Consider the following 20052-nt stretch of genomic DNA (forward strand, 5'->3'; position numbering starts at 1 on the left):
TTAAATTACACTTAGTGATTATGCTATTGCAGAAGCACTTCCAGCACATTTTGGGGTAACTATATTACTTCTGCCTTTCCTAGAGGCAGTGAGAAATGCACTTAAGCAGTGATCAGGTCCTGTCCCCCAAGGCTTATATTTCCCACTGCAGGTAAGCAGGGAGCAAGGATTAGTGAGTGCAATAAGATTCAGAAGTTCTGATGTTTTTTCTGTAGGTATTACAGGCACAAAATCAAGTTCCAATTTATCACTACCTACCAACATCCTATTTAGTGTCTCCCAGAATAAGATAGCTGCTCCAGTAGGTGATTTATTCCATACTTTTAATATAATTTTATTTTTAACAAAAGGGTCTTTGAATCAAGTGCTTACTGCATGGATAAATCTAACATCTCTCTGCCCTTTGAAGACTTTCTTAGACATATCTGGGTTAGTGAAGTTAATGTGTTAAAAATGCAGCAAGGTTTCCTTTCAGAGATAGAAAACTACACATTGAATTTAAGTCTGCTGAAATGTGTCTAGGTGTACACTCAGGGGGAAAAAAAGATTAAGTATTCCGAGTGTTATGCTTTTACAATACAACACAGAACTAAGTGTGAATAATTAGACTAAGTCAGAATATTCTGATGTGTGAACTGACAGAAACCAGGGTAATGTGACTCCCCTTCCTCCACTGATGCTTACAAGAATTATCTTGCACTGCCTCTTACATTTTTTCTCGGAGGATTTCCAGATTCTTCATAAACACAGACAAATCAAGACTCCTAAGGGAATAGCTCTCTGTACTCCAAGCATGCATATAATCTAAATTTCTTTACATATGCTGTAACAAATCTCACAGAAACAGGTCTCTGGAGAGAGCTCTTGTGGGCAGGAGCTCTCACAGCCCACACAGGTGGCAGGGGATGCTGGGCTCCCGAAGGGGACAGCAAATGTGCATGTGACAGTGCATCCTCTGCTTCTGTACAGTGCAGAGTTTCATACATTTTTAAATTTGGCTCTGTCAGCTTATCTTTGCTTTCTGTGGTCAAATGCTTTTGAGGCAGGATCCAGGTAGCCTGATACTCAATTGGTTCAATGCCTGGGTCTCTTGAATCTTTTCCATTCCAATAAAGAGGAAAAAGAATTTATTGCAGTCAACCTTGTTGAAGTGTCACTTGAAAAAAAAAAGAAGCCAACTATGCATTTAAACTCCAATACTTTGTTAGACTCACATCTTTTATAGTCCTATGCAATTAACCTCACATGGCTGAGTCAAGACTTTTACCACAGCACTATCCAGTTACTTCAGCCAAGGCTGTGATGTAATTGAGCATTAAAGACCTTATCACTAGGACCAGCATGATTTTGGAGCATTTCTTAGAATGACTGCATGGTATGAAACCTAATAATCTACTTCTAGACATAGTTTATTAATGGCACATTTATGGAAAACAGCTTTGGGAGACAGTTTTTCCCTATGAGCACAATTAGTTGAATAAAACATGTACAGATAATTCAACACTGTTGTCATGAACATGTAGTTGCAGAAGCTAGTTGCAGAGTGTTAAGATGTTTCATACCACAAACATGTGATGAAAACCACTGTGAGTGATGCTCACCAAAACTCCTGCTATCAGTTTCCTCTGAGTAGTGAGTTTCCTGCTCTGTGACTGTGGATGTGTTTTCCTATTGATTGGAAATAAATACAATTAACTGTTTCTCTGGAGAATCCTCAGCTGGGTGCCTACAGCCCCCCTAGGTGGGTGATAGTGCAGCTGCAGTAATGAAGGTGGCAAAATATTTCCTCAGTTTAGAAAAAAGGAATAAAAATGTATTTTGCTTATTTAATCTTCTCAGTCATCTCAAAAATCCTGAGTCGGGTATTTGAAGCTTTTATTGATTCTACAGCAGAAGTGAACTTTCCACACTGACATGGAGACAGCTGCAAGCAGGTGGGTGTTTTGCTGTTTTCATAATGCATAAAATGGTCTAGAGAGCTAGACACCTAGCTCAGCATTTCTGAAGGTTTCAGATGAATGCAAAACTTACTGCTCAGCCTATTACTAAATCATGAAAATGTGCTTATTTTGCTTGTTCAGTATGGAGTACTTTCACACAGATTTTTTTTTCCTTCTTGCTTATCTACAAAGCCAGGTAGCCATCTATCCATATGGATGGGCAATGAAGACTTAAAGGATATAGCTCTGGTAGCATATTTAGAGAACTAGGAAAACGATTCATATCTGAATATGAACATGGAGGCCTGCAAGTGCATTGCATAATCCATGCACAAAGAGCTCAAATTAGTGCCTTATGTCATCATAATGCTCTGATGAGTCAGAGAACCTCTATTCTCTAGGACCTGATAATGGAGGAATCTTCATTTTGGTCACTGGAAGAAGCTCAGCTTTGATCCTGAAGAGCTACAGCCTGGGTTCTGTGCGTGTGGGTACTTACTCTTCAGTAACTCTTTGGCCCCCTGGCATTTCTTCTGCTGTATTAACCATAGCAGAGGATTCAGTGTGACAGAAACTGATTAAAATCAGCCTTTGTCATGTGTGGTACCAAGATCCCACAGCCATCTGACAATGAAAATTTTCCATCACATTTTTTGAGACCAACTTCCAAGAGGCTGAGAAATACATTCCCTTCATCAATCCCCTGAGTAACCACTACTGTCATCATTAAATTATGTTAGAGGTGATGTCTGGTGTCAGAGCAAATTTTGAGGTTTCTCCCACTCTAGAGTGTCTTGTTGTATAATATTAAATACACAGCCTGTACTTGTGGCTCAGAGAGTTTTCACCACAAGAAAGGGTAGTGGAGTGATAAAATGAGTGGCTGCATGAAAAAGACTCTCTGGTTCTTTTCAATTAAGGGACACAAAGACTGACTCTGCTCAATTTTCATGTACAGCATGATAAAGACAATTTATAGTCAAGTGGAACAGAATTTGAAGACAGATTTCATGGAGTAGTTATTCTGAAAAAAATAGATTTTGCTTTAAATATGTAGGATTTCAATAACAGGTGTAATGCATTTATAAATGGTGGTGTTTTTGTAACTAGTGCTGCTGGAGCAGCTTTGTTGCAGCTGTATTCATGTGATTTCAGCTTCTCATTCAGTTGTGAATGGCAGAAAGAGGATCACACACTGAAAAATATCTTGGGCATCCATATAAGTTTCTCTAATATTTTTATGACCTTGGTATTGCTAATACCAGATTTTTTTTTCCTTTAGGGCACTTATGAAGGTCACTTTTTTGTATTAGCCTTTTTCTAAGTAACCTCAGGGTGTTTCATCTACATTTAAATCACTGGAGTTTTGAGTCCAGGTTTTATTCTTTTTCCCTTTAAATTTGTTCAGTGCAGAGCTCCCTGCTTCAGCTCTTCAGGACATCTCAAACTTGTTGGGTCAAGGAAAATTGAAACTGAGTTTTAGGCATTTGAGCATTTGGGCATTTCTGAGGCGCTCTGTGCTCTTAGACCAAAAGAGTAAGTTAGCAGCCTCATCCTTGTTCTAAGGACATGCTTTCAACTGAATTACCTTAAGCTATCATATCTTCACACAACTTTTGCCATTATATTAAATTGATGGACTTTTCAGGAACTTTCCCTCAAGATTCTTCCTTCAAAATGTTTGATGCTTCCCATGACTCAGATGAGATTTAAAGCAGCAGACCTAATTTCAGTAGCGAAGTTTCATCGTATAAAATTTCATGGAGCTGTGTGTCTCTCATTTGAGAGCTCTTACTCTTTTAGATTAGAGACAGAAATATTTAGAGGTGTTATGAATATTTAGAGCTATTTATGTTTTTCATAACAGTAATGCAAGTCTTGTTTTGTGCACACAGGAATGAAAGCAGGAGAAAAAGGGTGCACAGGCTAAGGAGATGGTTTTGGGCAGAAAGAAACAGACTTACTGTTTTATGCACTCCTGCCTAAGCTGCCCTCTGGGAAAATCACCATGGAGTAATCTATCTCTAGAATCACCTATAAATTTGTCTTGAATACTTTTATTTGATACAGATGAGGAAAGAGTTAACAAGTCTCTGGTAAGTTTAGGGACCAATGCTTGAGTTCACTCACTTGTCATCTTTAATTTAGTAGTCAGTCAAGATGCATAGGAAATCAAATAATGCAATAGTAAAAAAATATTATTGATGGTTTTGAGCTTTCTTTCCCATGCCAAAGGCCTTAACTAACCCAGCAACAGGTACAGCTTTTTATGCTCTATTCTCTGAAGCATGAACCCTGACTCTTGCCCAGAATTTACACTACAGACACTCCATGTAAATGCATGGGATTAAGGGCTTGGCCTTAATCTTGTACCTATTTTCTTTCTGTCTTTTCAGAACGGGCAGAATAGATAGTTGTTTTCTGTTTTACAACCCCCAGCCCTAATTGCATCCTTGGCACTAATGTTACTATTTTTTGTGTATCATTAACATCCTGCTGTAAAACAGAAAATAATGCCTTATCCAAATTTGTTCTTTTCCTGATTTTTGGACCTTTATGGAATTCTTGAATTGCTGAAATATAAGCACAATCCTTGTAACCTTGGGTAAAAATCTGCTAGAAGATTGCAATAACTAAGAATTCTTCTATTTATCTCTGGAAAATCTAAAGAATCTTATAGCATAATAGCCTTTTGTGTATTTAGAATTTTCCAATATTAACTATATTCCCACCCATAATCCCTACCCTAGCCTTGCCAGAGGATGACTAATGCAAAATGCAAACACAGTAAGGGTCTCTATCAGAGTGAGCACTTTTCCTTACACTGCATTCTGGGAACAACTCAATAAAATAAGATTTTTAGACTTTATATTTCATAACTGAAGCCCATAAACCTAAACATATTTAGAGAAAATGAATCAGTTTTGGTATAAAATTGAACATAAGGCTTCAAGCTACAGTTCTGATTTTAACCATTGACCCAAATCCTATACCAAGAATTTACAGCAGACATTGGTAACTAATCACAAACACTTCTCCTGTCTAATGGAGAATCAAACAATGAGGGAAATCATGACCTAAAAGAGAATATAATTGAGTGTCCTGGATATGCACAAGCCTTCTTATAATCATCTGAGGTGTTATGGAATTCAGAAATAAACAAAACACCCAAAAATTTGGATTTCCCAACCTTAATCCCTAAGTAATGCTAACTGCAATCATACCCAAAGTCAGAAGTATTTTTTTTTAAATATATGTACATTCGACCTTACAAGCACAAGCCTCTTCTCCAATTTCCTTAGACCAGCTTCCTTTGTTCACTTTCTTTGGGTAGGGAATTCTGCCTCAAAAGATTTGGTAGCATCTCATTTTCTTTGACAAATGCTCTTGCATTGACTTTTTCATGTCAAAGAGTGTGTTGAACAGAAACTTCATTATTGCCTGACAGCAATGATCGTGCGTGTTATTCTGAGCAATGGGGATAAAAAGCATTTAAAATGAGAGAGAAATCAATAATTGCAAGGCTGAGGGTTGCCTCCCTATTTGGCAAGACCTGACTCCATTAAATACCCCTTTTTAAACACCCATTTGTGGGTTGCAGTTTAAATTACTGTTACTTTTGCAGTGTAAAGTCATATTCAACCATTGGTTGTTCCTTGTTTCCTTTCAATCAATAATTTAAAAGCACTTTGAAAACCTTAATTGAGTCTCAGGGTTAAGCAGTTGTGATAATGAATGTTGTCACTCGTAAGAAAGAAACCTGTTATGCCACGAGATCTTATAGCTGCCTCAAATTCTTGTCTCTTTCATTTATATTTACTGCTTATCTGTCTGTTTTTTGAGGTTTCAAGGGTCACAGGAGAGAAAACTCTGATTATTTGAAAAATAGCCTTCCGATGGACATGAAGGAAGTCTTTAAAAAGAGTGAGATAATATTAAGCAGTTTATAGCATGCAGATAGGTTGTGCAAAGATTTTAAAGGAAGCTTCTTGCAAAAAACCTGAAACATTCCATATTGCCAGGTCAGATTGACCTTCTCTCATTTTTCACATTTTTGTTATGAATATTACTGCAAAAACCCCAAACAAAATCCAGAACTCCAATGCCACCTTTTGTTTACACTGATAATTAAAACTAAGCATACTTACAGAAGACCTGTGAAGCTAGAGAAACTTCCACGTTAAGCATCAGTAAAAACATAATAGCAAAACAATTCATAAACTGACATGAAACGTCTAAGGGTCTCTTAGGTTGCTTTCACCTCAGTGAAGTTATTACATGGATATCACACAGCGAGTTACTGGGAGAAAAAGAAATAATTGCATGTTCCCCAGTGAAAGGATAAATGCCAAGTATGGGTATAAATAATATTGAACATTAGTAGTATATTGATAAATCTTCTTTTATCTCCATAACCTACTATTCTTTTGACCATACATTTTTTTCTTAAAGAGATACTGATTTGTGCCATCCTGATTTCTCAAAGTTTTCACATGTTGGTGTGTTAGAAAACATTCTTCTCTTCAGATTGAGAAGAGTTGAAATAATGAGTTTTTTCATTCTTTTGATACAAGATTCCAGGTTTAGAAATGAACTTGAAGATTATGTGCTCTCAGCCATAGAAAGTAATTTGTCTTTTTGTGGAGCTCTATATGACAGAACTGTTTTTTCAATTAGGCAGACATAGAGAAGTCTGATTTCAAATATATGACAGCATAAATGCAGGCTGTGGGAATATCAGGCTGACCAGCTGACAATTCATCTATTCAATTTTTCAAAGCATATTCCAAACCACTTGTAGGTGGTTTTTTGACACTATACCTCATGTCAGCTTCTAAACTAAGAGTTAGAAAGGTTGAGGTTGCAAGAGGCCTCTAGATATTGCCTAATCCAATCTCCCCTGTTCAAGTAGAGCCACTGAGGACAGGTTGCCCAAGACCATGTCCAGTCGGGTTTTGAGTATCTCTACAGATACCACTGGATATGAATGCCTAAAAATACTTTACCTATTGCACCTACTCCAGAGAAGGTTACTCCAAGTATGGTGGCAACCACCACACTGGGTGTCTGGCTTGTGGGATGTGTGCGTTTATGGATCAGAGGAAATGCAAACACTGTCCCTTTCAAATGAAAGCCTCATGTGGGACACTTTTCCCCTTATCCTCCTGCCTTCAAGCGGAAGTGTTTTTTCCTTCAGGGGTACTGCAGTTTCTATCAGAGTCAGGCAGGACTCCAGAAAGTTTCTCTGTGGTGTCTGCTCTGAGTGTGGTCTGATCCATGGGACACCTTCAAATCTGAGACTGCTGACTGTCTGCACTCCTAGCAGGAAGGGTGTCATGAGGGCCAGCACTGCACCAACCTTCCTTCATTTTTCTACTCCTGAGAAGGCTTTTTGTCCCCCTTTGTTGAGGTTACTTCAAGCAGTCACAAGGACCCATGACTGTCCTTTGAAGGTTTCCTCATCCTCTTGGTGCAGGCTGTAGGAGGGACAGAAGGGGGCCAGAGGGTTTTGTAGGCAGTCTGAGCCCAGGCTGAATTCAGGCAGACTGTAAGATGAAATGCAGGTACCAGGGGTCCTGGCATGAAGGCTCAGCCTCCCCAGCACAGCATCTTTGCAGCTCTTACCATCTGGACTTTCTTGCACAAGCAGTTTCATCTGCCACCTGCGTCATGCCCCAGTTTCTCTTCTGAGGTTGATCCCATCTGGTTTTAGCTCCTTTTTCTGCACTGTAGAACACCACAACTCTCTAACCAGACACTATGCACATTTCTACATAGACACCATCCATTCCCTTAGGAAGAGTAATATTATTTACAGTTAAAATGTTTTCTAATTCATTGAATCACCAAGGAATAGCAAATGTGGAAAATAATGAGCATAATTACTCTCCCACTAAAACCACACCTCCCTTTACCAGCTCTCATTTACAGCCTTGGAAATATTAAAGTTTAAGTTGACCCTGCAGAGATAAGTGCATGGTAGTATTGCACTTATGCCGATATCAGTGTTATGTTAATGCCCCAGTACAACAAAAAGCTGATTGACATTTTCATTGCTGTATTCATGGCTGTTTATTAGCATGGAACGAGGCAGTCCAGGAGCAATGAACAACATCCTTTTCTCACAGCCACTCTTTCTGAGCACTCAGCCATCTGCTGGCTTGTCTACCTGTGATAATCACTCTTTCTCCCTGCCAAATTTTGTGCTGCACCATGCATGACGTTTCAAATTATTTGATGGACTAATTTGCATTTTCAAATAATTTCACATGCCAATTAATTTCAGTCTATGGTTAATCTGCCCTTCCACAAGCAGCATTATGGAAATACACCCATAAATGCAAACTTTGCTTGTTCTGAGTACATCAGAGAGGGAGGCCAGGGCTGCTGGGGTAAGTTTGTGGGTAAGGGGGTTGGAGAGGCATGCATGAGGGGGGTCTGAACTAGACTGTGATAGTAGCAGGGTACTCAGGAGTGTTATGCTTTGTGTGCATGGCTGTCAGGCAGCAGGGCAGGACAGGAGCCTGCTGTAACTGTGATGTGCTCTTTTCTGTGGTGCTGGTGTGCCTGGGAGAGCTGAGATAGCAGCCCAGCTTTTCAGGCAGTAGAAACCAGGAGGTTTGCTTTCCCCCCCAGCCAAGCCTTTGTCAAACCCACCACTTTTGCCTGCCCACCTCTCACCTGCTGCCCTGACTGGGTGCCTGAGTCCCATCAAAGGCAGCAAAGGGCAGATGGGGGATCAGCAGGCGGGTGCCCAGATGTAGCAGCTTCTGTCAGGAGCTGAACAAAAAATAAAGGGCATAAAGCCTGAAGCATAACATTCCTGTCCCTAGACCTAACTTCAAATTAAACAAATAGTAAGTGAGAAAGGCAGAAAGACATCCCTCCCCCATTTTTCAATGTCATTTATACGATGGAACTGTAGATAGTCAAATCTGTATGAACTGAACAACTCTGAGGTAAGCCGTTATGAAGATATGTCTCCTTCATAAAGACTACTTCCAAATGATGCAATTAAACCTTCTTATTATGAGTTTTCAACAGATTGAAATAGTAAATTGCACATCCAGGGGCAACCTCACCAGACAAAATTCTCCAGCTTCAGACTCTATGGATGCTCCAAAAGATTTCTTTTTCTCAGCAGCAACTCTGACCAACACCGTGTCTTCCACAGCACAGACATCACATCCTCTTCTGATGCCGTGGGACAAGTAGCAGGCTGTAGGAAAAACTTCCCAAAAATGTTACAAGGGATTTGCAATGGGAAATACAATAATTAATGCACAAAATATTGCATGTCTCCAGCATCTACAGTCTTTGGGGAAGTTGTTGCTGTCTTTATTTTCTGTGATTATAAACCTGCTCTCTGCAGAGCTAATTTTCCAGGTTACCTAAATGCCTATTTTTATCCACTGTGTTAAAATGTCTGGCTAAAAATTAAGGACATATTCTCAAGGTTGGCAGATTCAAAGTATGACGTGTTTTCCTTGTGGAATGCACTTCAAAGTCATTGCACATGCTATACTGATTGATTTTTATCAAGAACAATCAATTAGTTTTTTTATTTCATCAGTCTATCTGAAAAACAAGAAATGTTTGTTTGTGTGATGGAAAAGGAACTGTTTTACGAAAAAATTTTAGTTTATTAGTAGTTTTCCACATGTTCACTAGAGAAAAATGCCATAAACACAATCTACCATAAAGTTCTGAGAAAGTATCGACCTTGTCCTCTTTCATTTTTCTTACTTTTAAAAAAGAATTCAGCTGCACTTATTGCCATCTCTACACTGAGAGAAGTGGATATGTGAGGGTCCTTTATTCACACTGGGGTTTTTTGTCAGATACCCTATGCAAATAGTTAGTGGTTCTGACCACTTGCAATATCTAACAACTTCCATACATCAGAAGAGTGCCTGGAATCTTGAGCAATCATATCTGTAGCAATTTATAGCAATCTCCCACAGTGAATTAAATCATGATAAAAATTTTTATTAGCTTAATTTAGAGAAAAGCTGGAATCCCTCAATTTTTTTCCTTAAGGGGAAACATACATGGTACTGCAGGTTAGAAAAAGGATTTAAACATTATGCATTGGGTTTTAGGATTTCAGGAGTGAGGCAAGGAGAAACCCGACTGTTTATAAATTGATCTGCTTCTATGAGACTAGTTTATCTCTCATAAAAATGTGAAGCTAAATGAGAAATCTCTTAAGGTATTGGACTAAGGCCAGTAGCCTCTAAGTAACATTTACAAGAAGCTGTCACCAAAATGTGACCTCCACCAATATCCTGAAGCCCCTTTAATTCATATGAAGTCCCAACAGCAATTGCAAAAATTAATGTTCATATAAAATATACAAGGACTTGGAGTGATGCCCATGGTATTTTTCTGGATTTCACACTCTTCATGTTTTTTTTGAGAGGAAGGAAAGTCACGAGATTCAAATGTATGATACATATACTCATTTGGAATATGAATGATGTTTACAAAATGTTCTTCTTACTAACAGAATAAACAGCCCTATTTAATGCCAAAGGAAATCTAAATCACTCTAATGACCTTTCCTGAGCTGCAGGAACCTGGGTCTTCTCCATCCCATCAGATATTGTAGCATTTTTCTGTAATTATGCATGAGGAATATGCAAATGCAACTACTGTATGAAAGAAAAGGGAATATATGTTAAAAAAAGCTATTGAAAACATTTCTGCTTAATGCTACCAGAAAACTGTTAGGCTTTGGGGATAAGAGTAATAAATTGTGTTTGTTTCCTAGGCACTCACAGTGCCACACTGTTGTAGTCACGGAGCCCTTTAAAACCTGTAATGTATTCATCCTTGCAACAATTCAGTGAGGAAAGAAAACCATCTCCCTCATTTCATACTGAATGGAAGTACAGAGAAATGCCATTATTTACACAGAGTCACGTGAGAATCTTATTACACAGAGTCACGTTTTGATTGTGCCTCAAAAAGACTCAAAGAGCAGTCTGGTTGCTGTGCCATCTTCCCTCCCTTATCAAGAAAACCACACTTCTTTTTCCAGTCAGTAATAGATTAATAGACTGCAAGCACTGACAGTGAACCTTACACGGAGAACATACCAATGAAATTGAGGGATTGGAATTTTTAGAAATTCTTCCTAAGGCTTCTTAAGGATTTTTGGGACCTTATGCAATCTCTGGGATTGCCCACTAGCATTGCTAAAACCACTGTCCCTCTGGTGTTTTGCAAATTATATGATGAAGCTATCTGTACAACAGCAATCAGCCTCTCCTATTAGGGACTCATATTTTCCAAATGCAGCTGAAACTGTGGCAGGAGCTGAGAGGGTGCAAAGGAATGAGGCTCAAAGACAGAAACACAAATGTGGGTGGAAGACTTGAAGACTGGAGTACTGGGCAAAACTGGGAACAAACAGACCAATTATAGGAGAGTTAAAAATCAGAATAGCTAGGGACAAAGCAGCAGAAAAAATGAAGCAGCAGAGGAATGGTTCAGTGCAGAGGAAACCCTTGAGACAGCAAGACCCTTCTGCCAGGAGCAGGGAAAGATCCCAAGGAAGTAGGGAAAAAAAACAGGCAAGAAAATGGGCTAAGTCCAGGCTATTAATGGACAGAAGAGCCCTCATTGAATAGGAATGGAGAAAAGGAGGTTAGTATTGAAAACTTCTTTGATGACAGGAGGTTGGTTAGATAAAGGAGCCTTCCAGAAGGCAGGAATGTCCTCTTGTCCTGTTGCTGGTTGCCTGTGAGGAAAAACTCACCCGCACCTGGCCACACTCTCCTTTCAGGCAGATGTAGAGAGTGATAAGGTTACCCCTGAGCCTCCTTTCCTCCAGGTTAAACATACCCAGTTCCCACAGCCACGCCTCACAAGACTTGTGCTCCAAGTCTTCCCCGGTTCTGTTGCCCTTCTCTGGACCTGCTCCAGCACCTCCATGTCCTTCTTGCAGTGCAGGGGCCCAGAACTGGACAGGACTCAAGGTGTGCCCTCACCAGTGCTGAGTACAGGGAGACAATCTCTTCCCTGGTCCTGTTGGCCATGCTATTCTTGATACAGGCCAGGATACCACAGGCCTTCTTTTCCCTGCTTTTAAGCAGTTCTCTTAATTTGCCATTCTTATTCCTCTTTTTTTTTCTGTACTGTAAGATACCTTCTCAATGACTTGGAGACTTCTCAGCTTTCTTAAGCTTATCCTAAGCCACTGCACACATCATTTATTCTGCTCTTCTCATAATTCAAGCTCTATATTAAAGACATCTGTAGAATACCTTTGTAGAATGGCAAATATCATTGGTACCTCTGTGTTTACATTTATTTGCATTTAATATATGAAGGATGGTAGAAGTAAAGTTAATCCTTAATATACATGTACCTATATCTTTTTTAATAACTTACCACAAGTGCTGCCCTTCCTCCAGTACCTCTTCCCAATTTGCATATATTATGATTAGGTTTAATTTAAACCCGACAGAATCATCTTGCTGAGGTTCATATCCCTACTTTGGAGACAGAATACAACTTTTACTGATTTTAAAGTATCACACTTCTAGACAGCCTCAGAGTTGTATGGACTTTTCAGATCTCCTGCCAATATTATTAGTGTATGTTCAACATGCACCTAATGGAACATTTTTAGTGCAATTGTCTTACCATGAGCAGTTGTCGGAATGGCACTGCACTTCTGGAAACTGGATATGTGTATTTTCTACCCTTGTTCATCACCGTCCATACCAAGACTGTATCTCTCTTCTGATTTTTTTTTGGGGTCTTCCACAGTTTTTTTCAGGAATATGACATGAATTTTCAGCCCTTTCTCTGAAAAAAACCCTAATCTGATGTATCTGTTTCCTAGAAATAGCTGTATACACAGTGCTGAACTTTATACTTAATTGATGTAAATAAGTGAATGCTGTAGCCTTATTTCTACAAAACTTTAATATCTTGAGCAAAATAGTTGCAAACAAACAGATCTAACTAGAAATCTGTTATTTCTAACCTTGTTTTCTTAACAGCACATGGGGATGTATCCACAAGAGCTAGGTAGATAGTTGCCTGTGTGGGTGAGAAGTGAGATACTTATCAGGGAGGTACCTGATATTTCAAGTTTTCCCTCTTCTTTTACTATGGGGCAAGAATAAAGAGATTAACTTTTTATATGACTATAGCCTTAAGAATAATTTCTTATATGGCTATAGCTAATATCTGAGGGTTAGGATTTTTATCTCTTGGTAGAACTCTACTTTCTCACCCTTTAATGATGCAATAAATTGATTTGAAGGAGGTTCTTACCTCAACAAGTTTCCCATTCTCTCTATGAACAGCAGCAAACCAGAGCTTGAGTGCACTGATCATCAGCAGTGATTGTGAAACAGCCCAGGAGCCTTTAGAAATACGGATCTAAGGAGCAAATTCCTCTGTTCTGTGCTTCCACTGCAGTTGGTGATTATTATAAAAAAAGTTATTTGATCTTTGATTCCAACACAAGCTGTACCTAGGCATGAGGATTTTTGGAGAAATACTATTACACTTCTTCACCCTGCTGTTTCCTTACTGATTGAAGAATACTTTTGGAAAGCTAACACTTTCCCAATATATTGTGTCTTCAACAAACCCTATGCAATCATTGCAGAAGTTTAGTATTTTAGCTAGTGAGACATGAATGCCTAAATGGAAAAAAAAAAACCCAACAAAACCACAAACAAAGCAAAGCAAATACAACATTGAAAATTTGAGTCCTGTGTGCAGGTTTGGGCACCACAATATAGAAAAGACCTTAAGATATTGGGAAACATGCAAAGGAGGGCCACAAGGACGGTAAACCATCTTGAGGGGAAGCTGTATGGCTGAGGTCACTTGGCCTGTTGGCCCTGGAGGAGACTGAGAGGAGACCTCATCACAGTCTTCAACTTCCTTGTGAGGCAAAGAGGAGGGGCAGGCACTGATCTCTTCAGTCTGGGGACCGGTGATAGGACCTGAGACAGTGGCCCGAAGGTGTGTCAGAGGAGGGTTAGGCTGGGTATTAGAAAGATGTTCTTTACCCCGAGGATGGCTGGGCACTGGAACAGGCTCCCCAGGGAAATACTCACAGCACCAAGCCTGACAGAATCCAAACAAGTGTTTGAACAATGCTCCCAGCACATGATGTGACATGAGTGTCCCAGCACACTGTGATGGGTGTTGTACACGGGGTCAGGAGTTGGACTCGATGATCCTTGAGGGTCCCTTCCAATTCAGCTTATTTTCTGAGTCTCTGACTCTGTTATGAATGTCTCTCATGTCTTTGTCAGTGCCTTTAATGAACTCATATTGCTGGACTCACCCTGTGCGCACAGAGCTAAGCCTTGGAGTGCCATTAAGTGATAAACTGGGATTGCAGCCCTGCTCCATGCAGGCCTGTGCTGTGTTCACATAAGTCCCTCTGAAAACAGGACATTTCTGCCAGCTTGCTCATGGTCAATTGCAGGACTTGTAATAGCCCCGATCTTTCCAGATCTTAATTTCTGTTCTGAGGAGTAAAAAACATATAAAGGTATTTCTTGCCTTGATAACTGACACCAGAACAATTCAGGTACGATTATGTTTTGGAGAGTGTGCATGATCACGTATTCAATCACTGCTTGAGACGTCTCCAAGCATCTGGGTGCTACCAGCCTGGAAGTCAATAACAATTAAATAATTCAGTAAGACAAAATAGCAAGTGCATAATGGTAGGCAATGTTCTCAAGTGGAAAAAAACTTGTGATTTTTTTTTTTGGCTTATTACACTGCAAAACAGTTCTGCATTTGCTACTTTCTGATTGACATGGAATTATTTACTGAGTGCAAATTGAAATTAATTGTTTAAGTCCTACTTACAAAAAGCACACTGGAACATGTCTTGCAAGGGCCTTTGCCTACACTTTATCATGTGCAAATATTTAGAAAACTGATCACCATTTTCGAGCATCTGGTAACCTCTGTCTCAGCCTCTTAAGTATATCCTTTTTCCTGCCCTTTAGAACAACTGTGGAAACATAGAATTGAGTCATAAGGGTTGGAAACGGCCTCTAAGATCATTGAGGCCAGCCACTAACCCAGCCCCACCATATTTACCACTAAAATATGTCCCCAGGTGCCACATCTACATGCCTTTTGAACAGTTCCAGGGTGATAGACCCATCAACAAATACCAGGTTAAATAACCATACAATTTAAATTTGATTTTTTTTCCATAATCTTGCCATCTCCATGGAGCTAGTGGCAGCTGACAGCATGATTAGTAGGTTTTACACAGTTTTAATTAGCACCAAGTATATTTTAATAGATAAGTCAGAAGCAATCTGGAAATGTTTGTTGATAAAGATAATTGGGAATATAAATTCAAGCATGAATAGAGAGAACATGTGATTAGCAAAAGTATGTTTCACGTACTCAATTTTAAATTATTCCATGCACTCTTGTAAAACTAATCACAAACAAACATTGCCCAGACTGAAGCTGCTCAAATGATCTGTGACTCCAGAGTATTTATGATACAGCTCACCTTCTAGCTGAGGAAATGTCATTGAAAATAGCAAGTGAAGCTGAAAGCTTAATAGTTTTGATATACCGGTAGTATTAATTTCCAGTGTTTTCCCACTATTGTCTTTTCAAGTGATACAATCCCTCCTTCATCCTTTTTAGTCTTCCAGTGCATTTTCAGTTCTTGCAGGGAAGAGCAGTTATGACTCCTTGTTTTTCTATGATGCTGGTTTTGGCTCACAGAGCTTGGCAGCATTTGCAGTGCACTGCTTCTGAGGGCACTGTTAGTCCTGAGAGCGTTATTTTGGTTGGGATGTGACAGGGCAGGATGCTGATTCCCTTCTCAGTCCTGAATTTCACAAAACACAGGATCCTTCTTCTGCAATCTTTCACATCTGCTATCTGCCAATAGACATCTCTAAACAGCTTCCTTCTGCAGGCAAGGACACCAGTAAGTTCCACTTCCAAGACTACTTCCAGATCAATGACTTACTGTCACAGACACAGCTAGCATTATTCTCACAAATGCAGTAATTGTTTTACTGAGTGACTGGACAGAAATGGCAAACAAAAAATATATTGCTAAACCAGCCCTCAGCAAACCCTGAGCCAATTTGTTTGAAAAAGTGGAAGAAAACTGAGTCCTGACTGGAATTTCCCCCCAGTTTGAGCAAGGGGTTAAACTAGATGACAAAGTTATTTTCATTGCTACTTATTTTGTGTTCCTCTATTTTAGCAGCTAGATAACTTCAGCTCCCAAAGGCAATGTGTGCCCAGCAGCCTTACTTTCATTTGGCTGTGCAACAATCTCTGGTCACCTCAGAGGCACAATCATGTTTATACCAAAATAAGTAGTTAAGCCTTCTAATAAAGATTCTGGATTAGGTTTAGAGAGTTAGTATGTGCCACTTTTGGGGACTCTATCCGAACTTTTGATGGACTGATGCCTTAAGCAATTTATTCCCTTTTACTTGTTTTAATCTTTTGAATGACACAATCTTTTTCAATGCTGATTATCTCATACCCTCTAATTTGAATACAATATAAAAAAGATATTTGGGCAGATTTCCCCTCCCTGAATTAAAACAACTCACAAAACAAATCTGATTTTGGAGCAATACATCAATGGTTGCAACCAAGCTCAGAACACAAGGAATGATTGATATAAATTTTGCAACTTGCTTGTTTTCTTCTGGTTTGCTTTTTGTTTATTTTAATTTATTCAGAATTCTTAAATGTCAAGTAGAAGAAACTGAATTTACATGGGTGCCAAAAAAAGAAGGGAAAAGTCTTACGGTTACGATGTGGTTTTTGTCATTGTCTAATAAGTTGACTAATGGTCCCTTCAATAACACTATTTCCAGATGATCTTTCAGACCTGCTTCCATGTGTGGACTCTGGCTTGATGCTTCTCTCACTTACACGACTGCAAAGCAGCACAGATATCTGTAAAGTCAATGAAAATTTGAAAGTCTCAAAGTGAGAGTAAAAGTAAAATCATTCCCTTATTCTTAGCAGTGTATTTGTTTAAATACCCTGGAGAAAAGCCACGAGACATTTCACACTCTAACAAGCCTGTTATTAATACAGATCCTGAGGCTGTTGATACCTCAGTAAAGTATTTTCAGCTGTTAATAGCACCAGCATCATTTCATTTGCGAAGAAAGAATGTTCTAGTCTCAGTAAATATATTGGTTTATTGTGATCTCTGTTTTCATATATTTATAGGAGCTGCATGATGGAAAACCTTCCTAGAGGAAAAATAGAAAACTAAGAAATGAGCTTTTTAAAATCACCAATCAAAATGAAAAACAGCTTCAGTGAAGGAGGATGAGAGCAGGTATTTATTATATAACATTTTTGTCTGACTTATGAAATGATATTGCAGATCTATAATATTTTTTCAATTTCTTTTCCAGTCAGAGCTCAAGTTTGCTGGGGACATAGATCTTCCTTTCCCTCTCATAAAATACAAAAGAGGGTGGACTTAAATGTCCATCTTTGTAATTGCAACTGGACAGGAATTTTTTTAGGATCACTCAGCTGGTGGGTGACCATTTTCAGCAGTTTAGCAGGCAGAACAGTGATGGGGTGGGAAGGATAGGAAAAAAGGCAGACTGTCCCAAAAAGATCTTCCTCATTTTCTCTTTGTGGCACTGGGTGGCAAAGGACCCAGTGCTCTTGCCAGGGAGCCTCTGGGACAATCCAAGTTTGTGCCCTGAGCCAGAGACCGGCAGCTGATGGAAGCCAGAGCAGAGGCAGCAGGGACACAAACAGCATAAGGGATGCATTCGTACATAAATTAATGTATTTTAGTGAGGATTTCATTACCAGGGATATTTGCTCTGAATAGAAGCCTCAAAATGGATAGAAGGTCATTTTAACCAGTGAAATGGTAAAAAAATTAAGTGAAACTATTAATCAGAACACCTTTGACTTTTCGTGGGAGCAGCTACCTAGGATTTTTGAAAAATAGGGACATTTTGAAAAATGTTCACTTGGTGATCATTTGCATCTGACTTAAATTTCACCCATAGATAAATAGCTGCAGGGTTTCGTTCCTCTGTGGCTGATGTCAATAAAGATCAATAGAGATATCTGGAGATGTCAACTGAGGCGTTTACATACAAGCAATTCCAGCACCTTCCAGCACCTAAAGGGGAGTTATGAGAGGGCTGGAGAGGGACTTTTTACAATGTCATGCAGTGATAGGACAAGGGGTAGTGGCTTCAAACTGAAAGAGAGTAGATTGGATATTAGGAAGAAATACTTTACGTGATGTGATGGTGGTGTGTTGAAGGAACAGGTTGTCCAGAGAAGTTGGATGCCCAATCCTTGGAAGTGTCCAAAGCCAAGCTGGATGGGTCTTTGAGTAACCTGGTCCAGTGGAAGGTGTCCCTGTCCATGGCAGGGGAGTTGGAACTAGAAGATCTTAAAGTTCTCTTCTTACCTAAACCATTGTATGATTCTATAAATGCATAGTCAGTGCACCTGTTAACAGTAAGGCAGTGGCATGGCTCCCATTTTGCCCTTTCCATCATTTTATGCTGCTGACTTTTAATATGTACTCTTTATTCATGTTTGTGGGGTTTTTTTCATTTTTCAATGTGGGACTGCCATGCACGGTTAGGGCCTCATCCATGGTTTGGATGACACAGTTATGATAAGGAGTCAGTAACCAGTCTGTCCTATATAACAACATGGCATTTTAAAGCCTTTCCCATTTTCTAATATTGTAGTTATTCACAGGCCAGTTTCAGCAGGATCTTTGTTGAAATCCATTAAGTCAAACATGATTTAAATAACTTTCTTAGCTCTCTCCATGGCTGTGATTGCTTTTGTCACCATAATACTATTCAAAATGTGAGCAATAATGGCCAAAGCAAAATCCTGGAGAGAGAAGCTTAGTAGAAAGGGAAATTGAGGGTAAAGGGTACTGCCTAGATCAGTGATTCTACTTATTAGTAATCACAGGAAACCCAGAAAATACAAATGTGGCATACATAAGTAAGCTGAAGCCTGACATGAGAGCTGTCTCACTTCAGATCTGGCAGCTCTGTGTCCTGGTTCTGAGCCTACCATGTGACTAACTTCACATATTCAGGATATGTCAAACAAGATCCACATCTCTAAAAGCAGAAAGTGATAGGCTACATCACTGGATACAGGGATAATATTAGGTACTGATTTAAGGTGCTTTGAGTCCACCAGAAGTTCTTCACAGAATTCTTTGTGTTCTTCTCCTTCTCTGTTAGTGCAGGGCTGAAAACAATTTTCTCTGGACCATTTAATTCTCCTGTCAGGGTATGCTTGCAGGTCTGCTAATTCATAAACCAGCAAGTCTGATTTATAGTGCATGATATTACCAGTGCAAGATGGAAGAATGAAGTGGAGAGGTTCTTTATCTTATACTAGGATTAAAAATCTTAAAGCAGAGTCAACACTGTTCCTCTGCAGTTTTTGTCCTCTCTTACATTGTTAAGTTTAGCTGATGTTTAAACAGCACATAAAGTTGCCTGAAAAATGGATCAAAAGTAGAATACTCATAATAAAATATTTTATTTCTTTTGCATAAGGTTCATGTAGAATTAACAACTATGACAAAATAACACAGCCTTTTGTTTTTTAGGTATAATGAGATCGCTCTCACTGCTGATATTTGGGTCACTGAATATTGCATTGTTCATACAATGAAAAAATCCCAGAAGTTCTTAGTAAACAACCAGTCTGACATCCTGCTTTATACAGATCACAGAATTTAAAGCAAAAATTTCTGTCTCAAGCATCCAGCTTCTCACTGAGTTACAAGGCATTGTCTGGAAAAGATCTGCATATTTTAGCCACCTTCTTCTAGTGCCATATTAGAAAGTGTCCAGTGCTCAAAAGTACTTAATAAATAATTTTACTGAAGAAATTTTAGATCTTTTTTGAAAAGCTCTGAATTTTAGAAGTCTGAGGCAGACTTAACTTCTGAATAAACTGCAGACAGCTGGCAGAACCAGAAAAACAACATTTCTAAAGTGAATTAGACACTAAATACTAACTGCTCACTGTAGCTCCAATTTACTGTGGGAATATGGAAATTCTTTGCCTGGAGTGCAGAAACAGT

General features: G+C 39.2%; 1 long non-coding RNA gene across 1 annotated transcript in view; it reads left to right on the plus strand.

The window, feature by feature from the left end:
* The first annotated feature begins 8194 nt into the window (after positions 1 to 8194).
* The window catches only part of LOC139590200 (uncharacterized), a 46468-nt gene continuing 34610 nt past the window's right edge, over positions 8195 to 20052 (plus strand). The window contains exons 1-2 of the long non-coding RNA XR_011679269.1: positions 8195 to 8332; positions 17172 to 17283. This is a non-coding gene — a long non-coding RNA (uncharacterized lncRNA). The remainder of the gene's footprint in view (positions 8333 to 17171; positions 17284 to 20052) is intronic.

This window comes from Agelaius tricolor, unplaced genomic scaffold (genome assembly GCF_023055355.1).
Source record: "Agelaius tricolor isolate 1412-34295 unplaced genomic scaffold, bAgeTri1.0.p SCAF_1, whole genome shotgun sequence".
Taxonomy (NCBI): Eukaryota; Metazoa; Chordata; class Aves; order Passeriformes; family Icteridae; genus Agelaius; species Agelaius tricolor.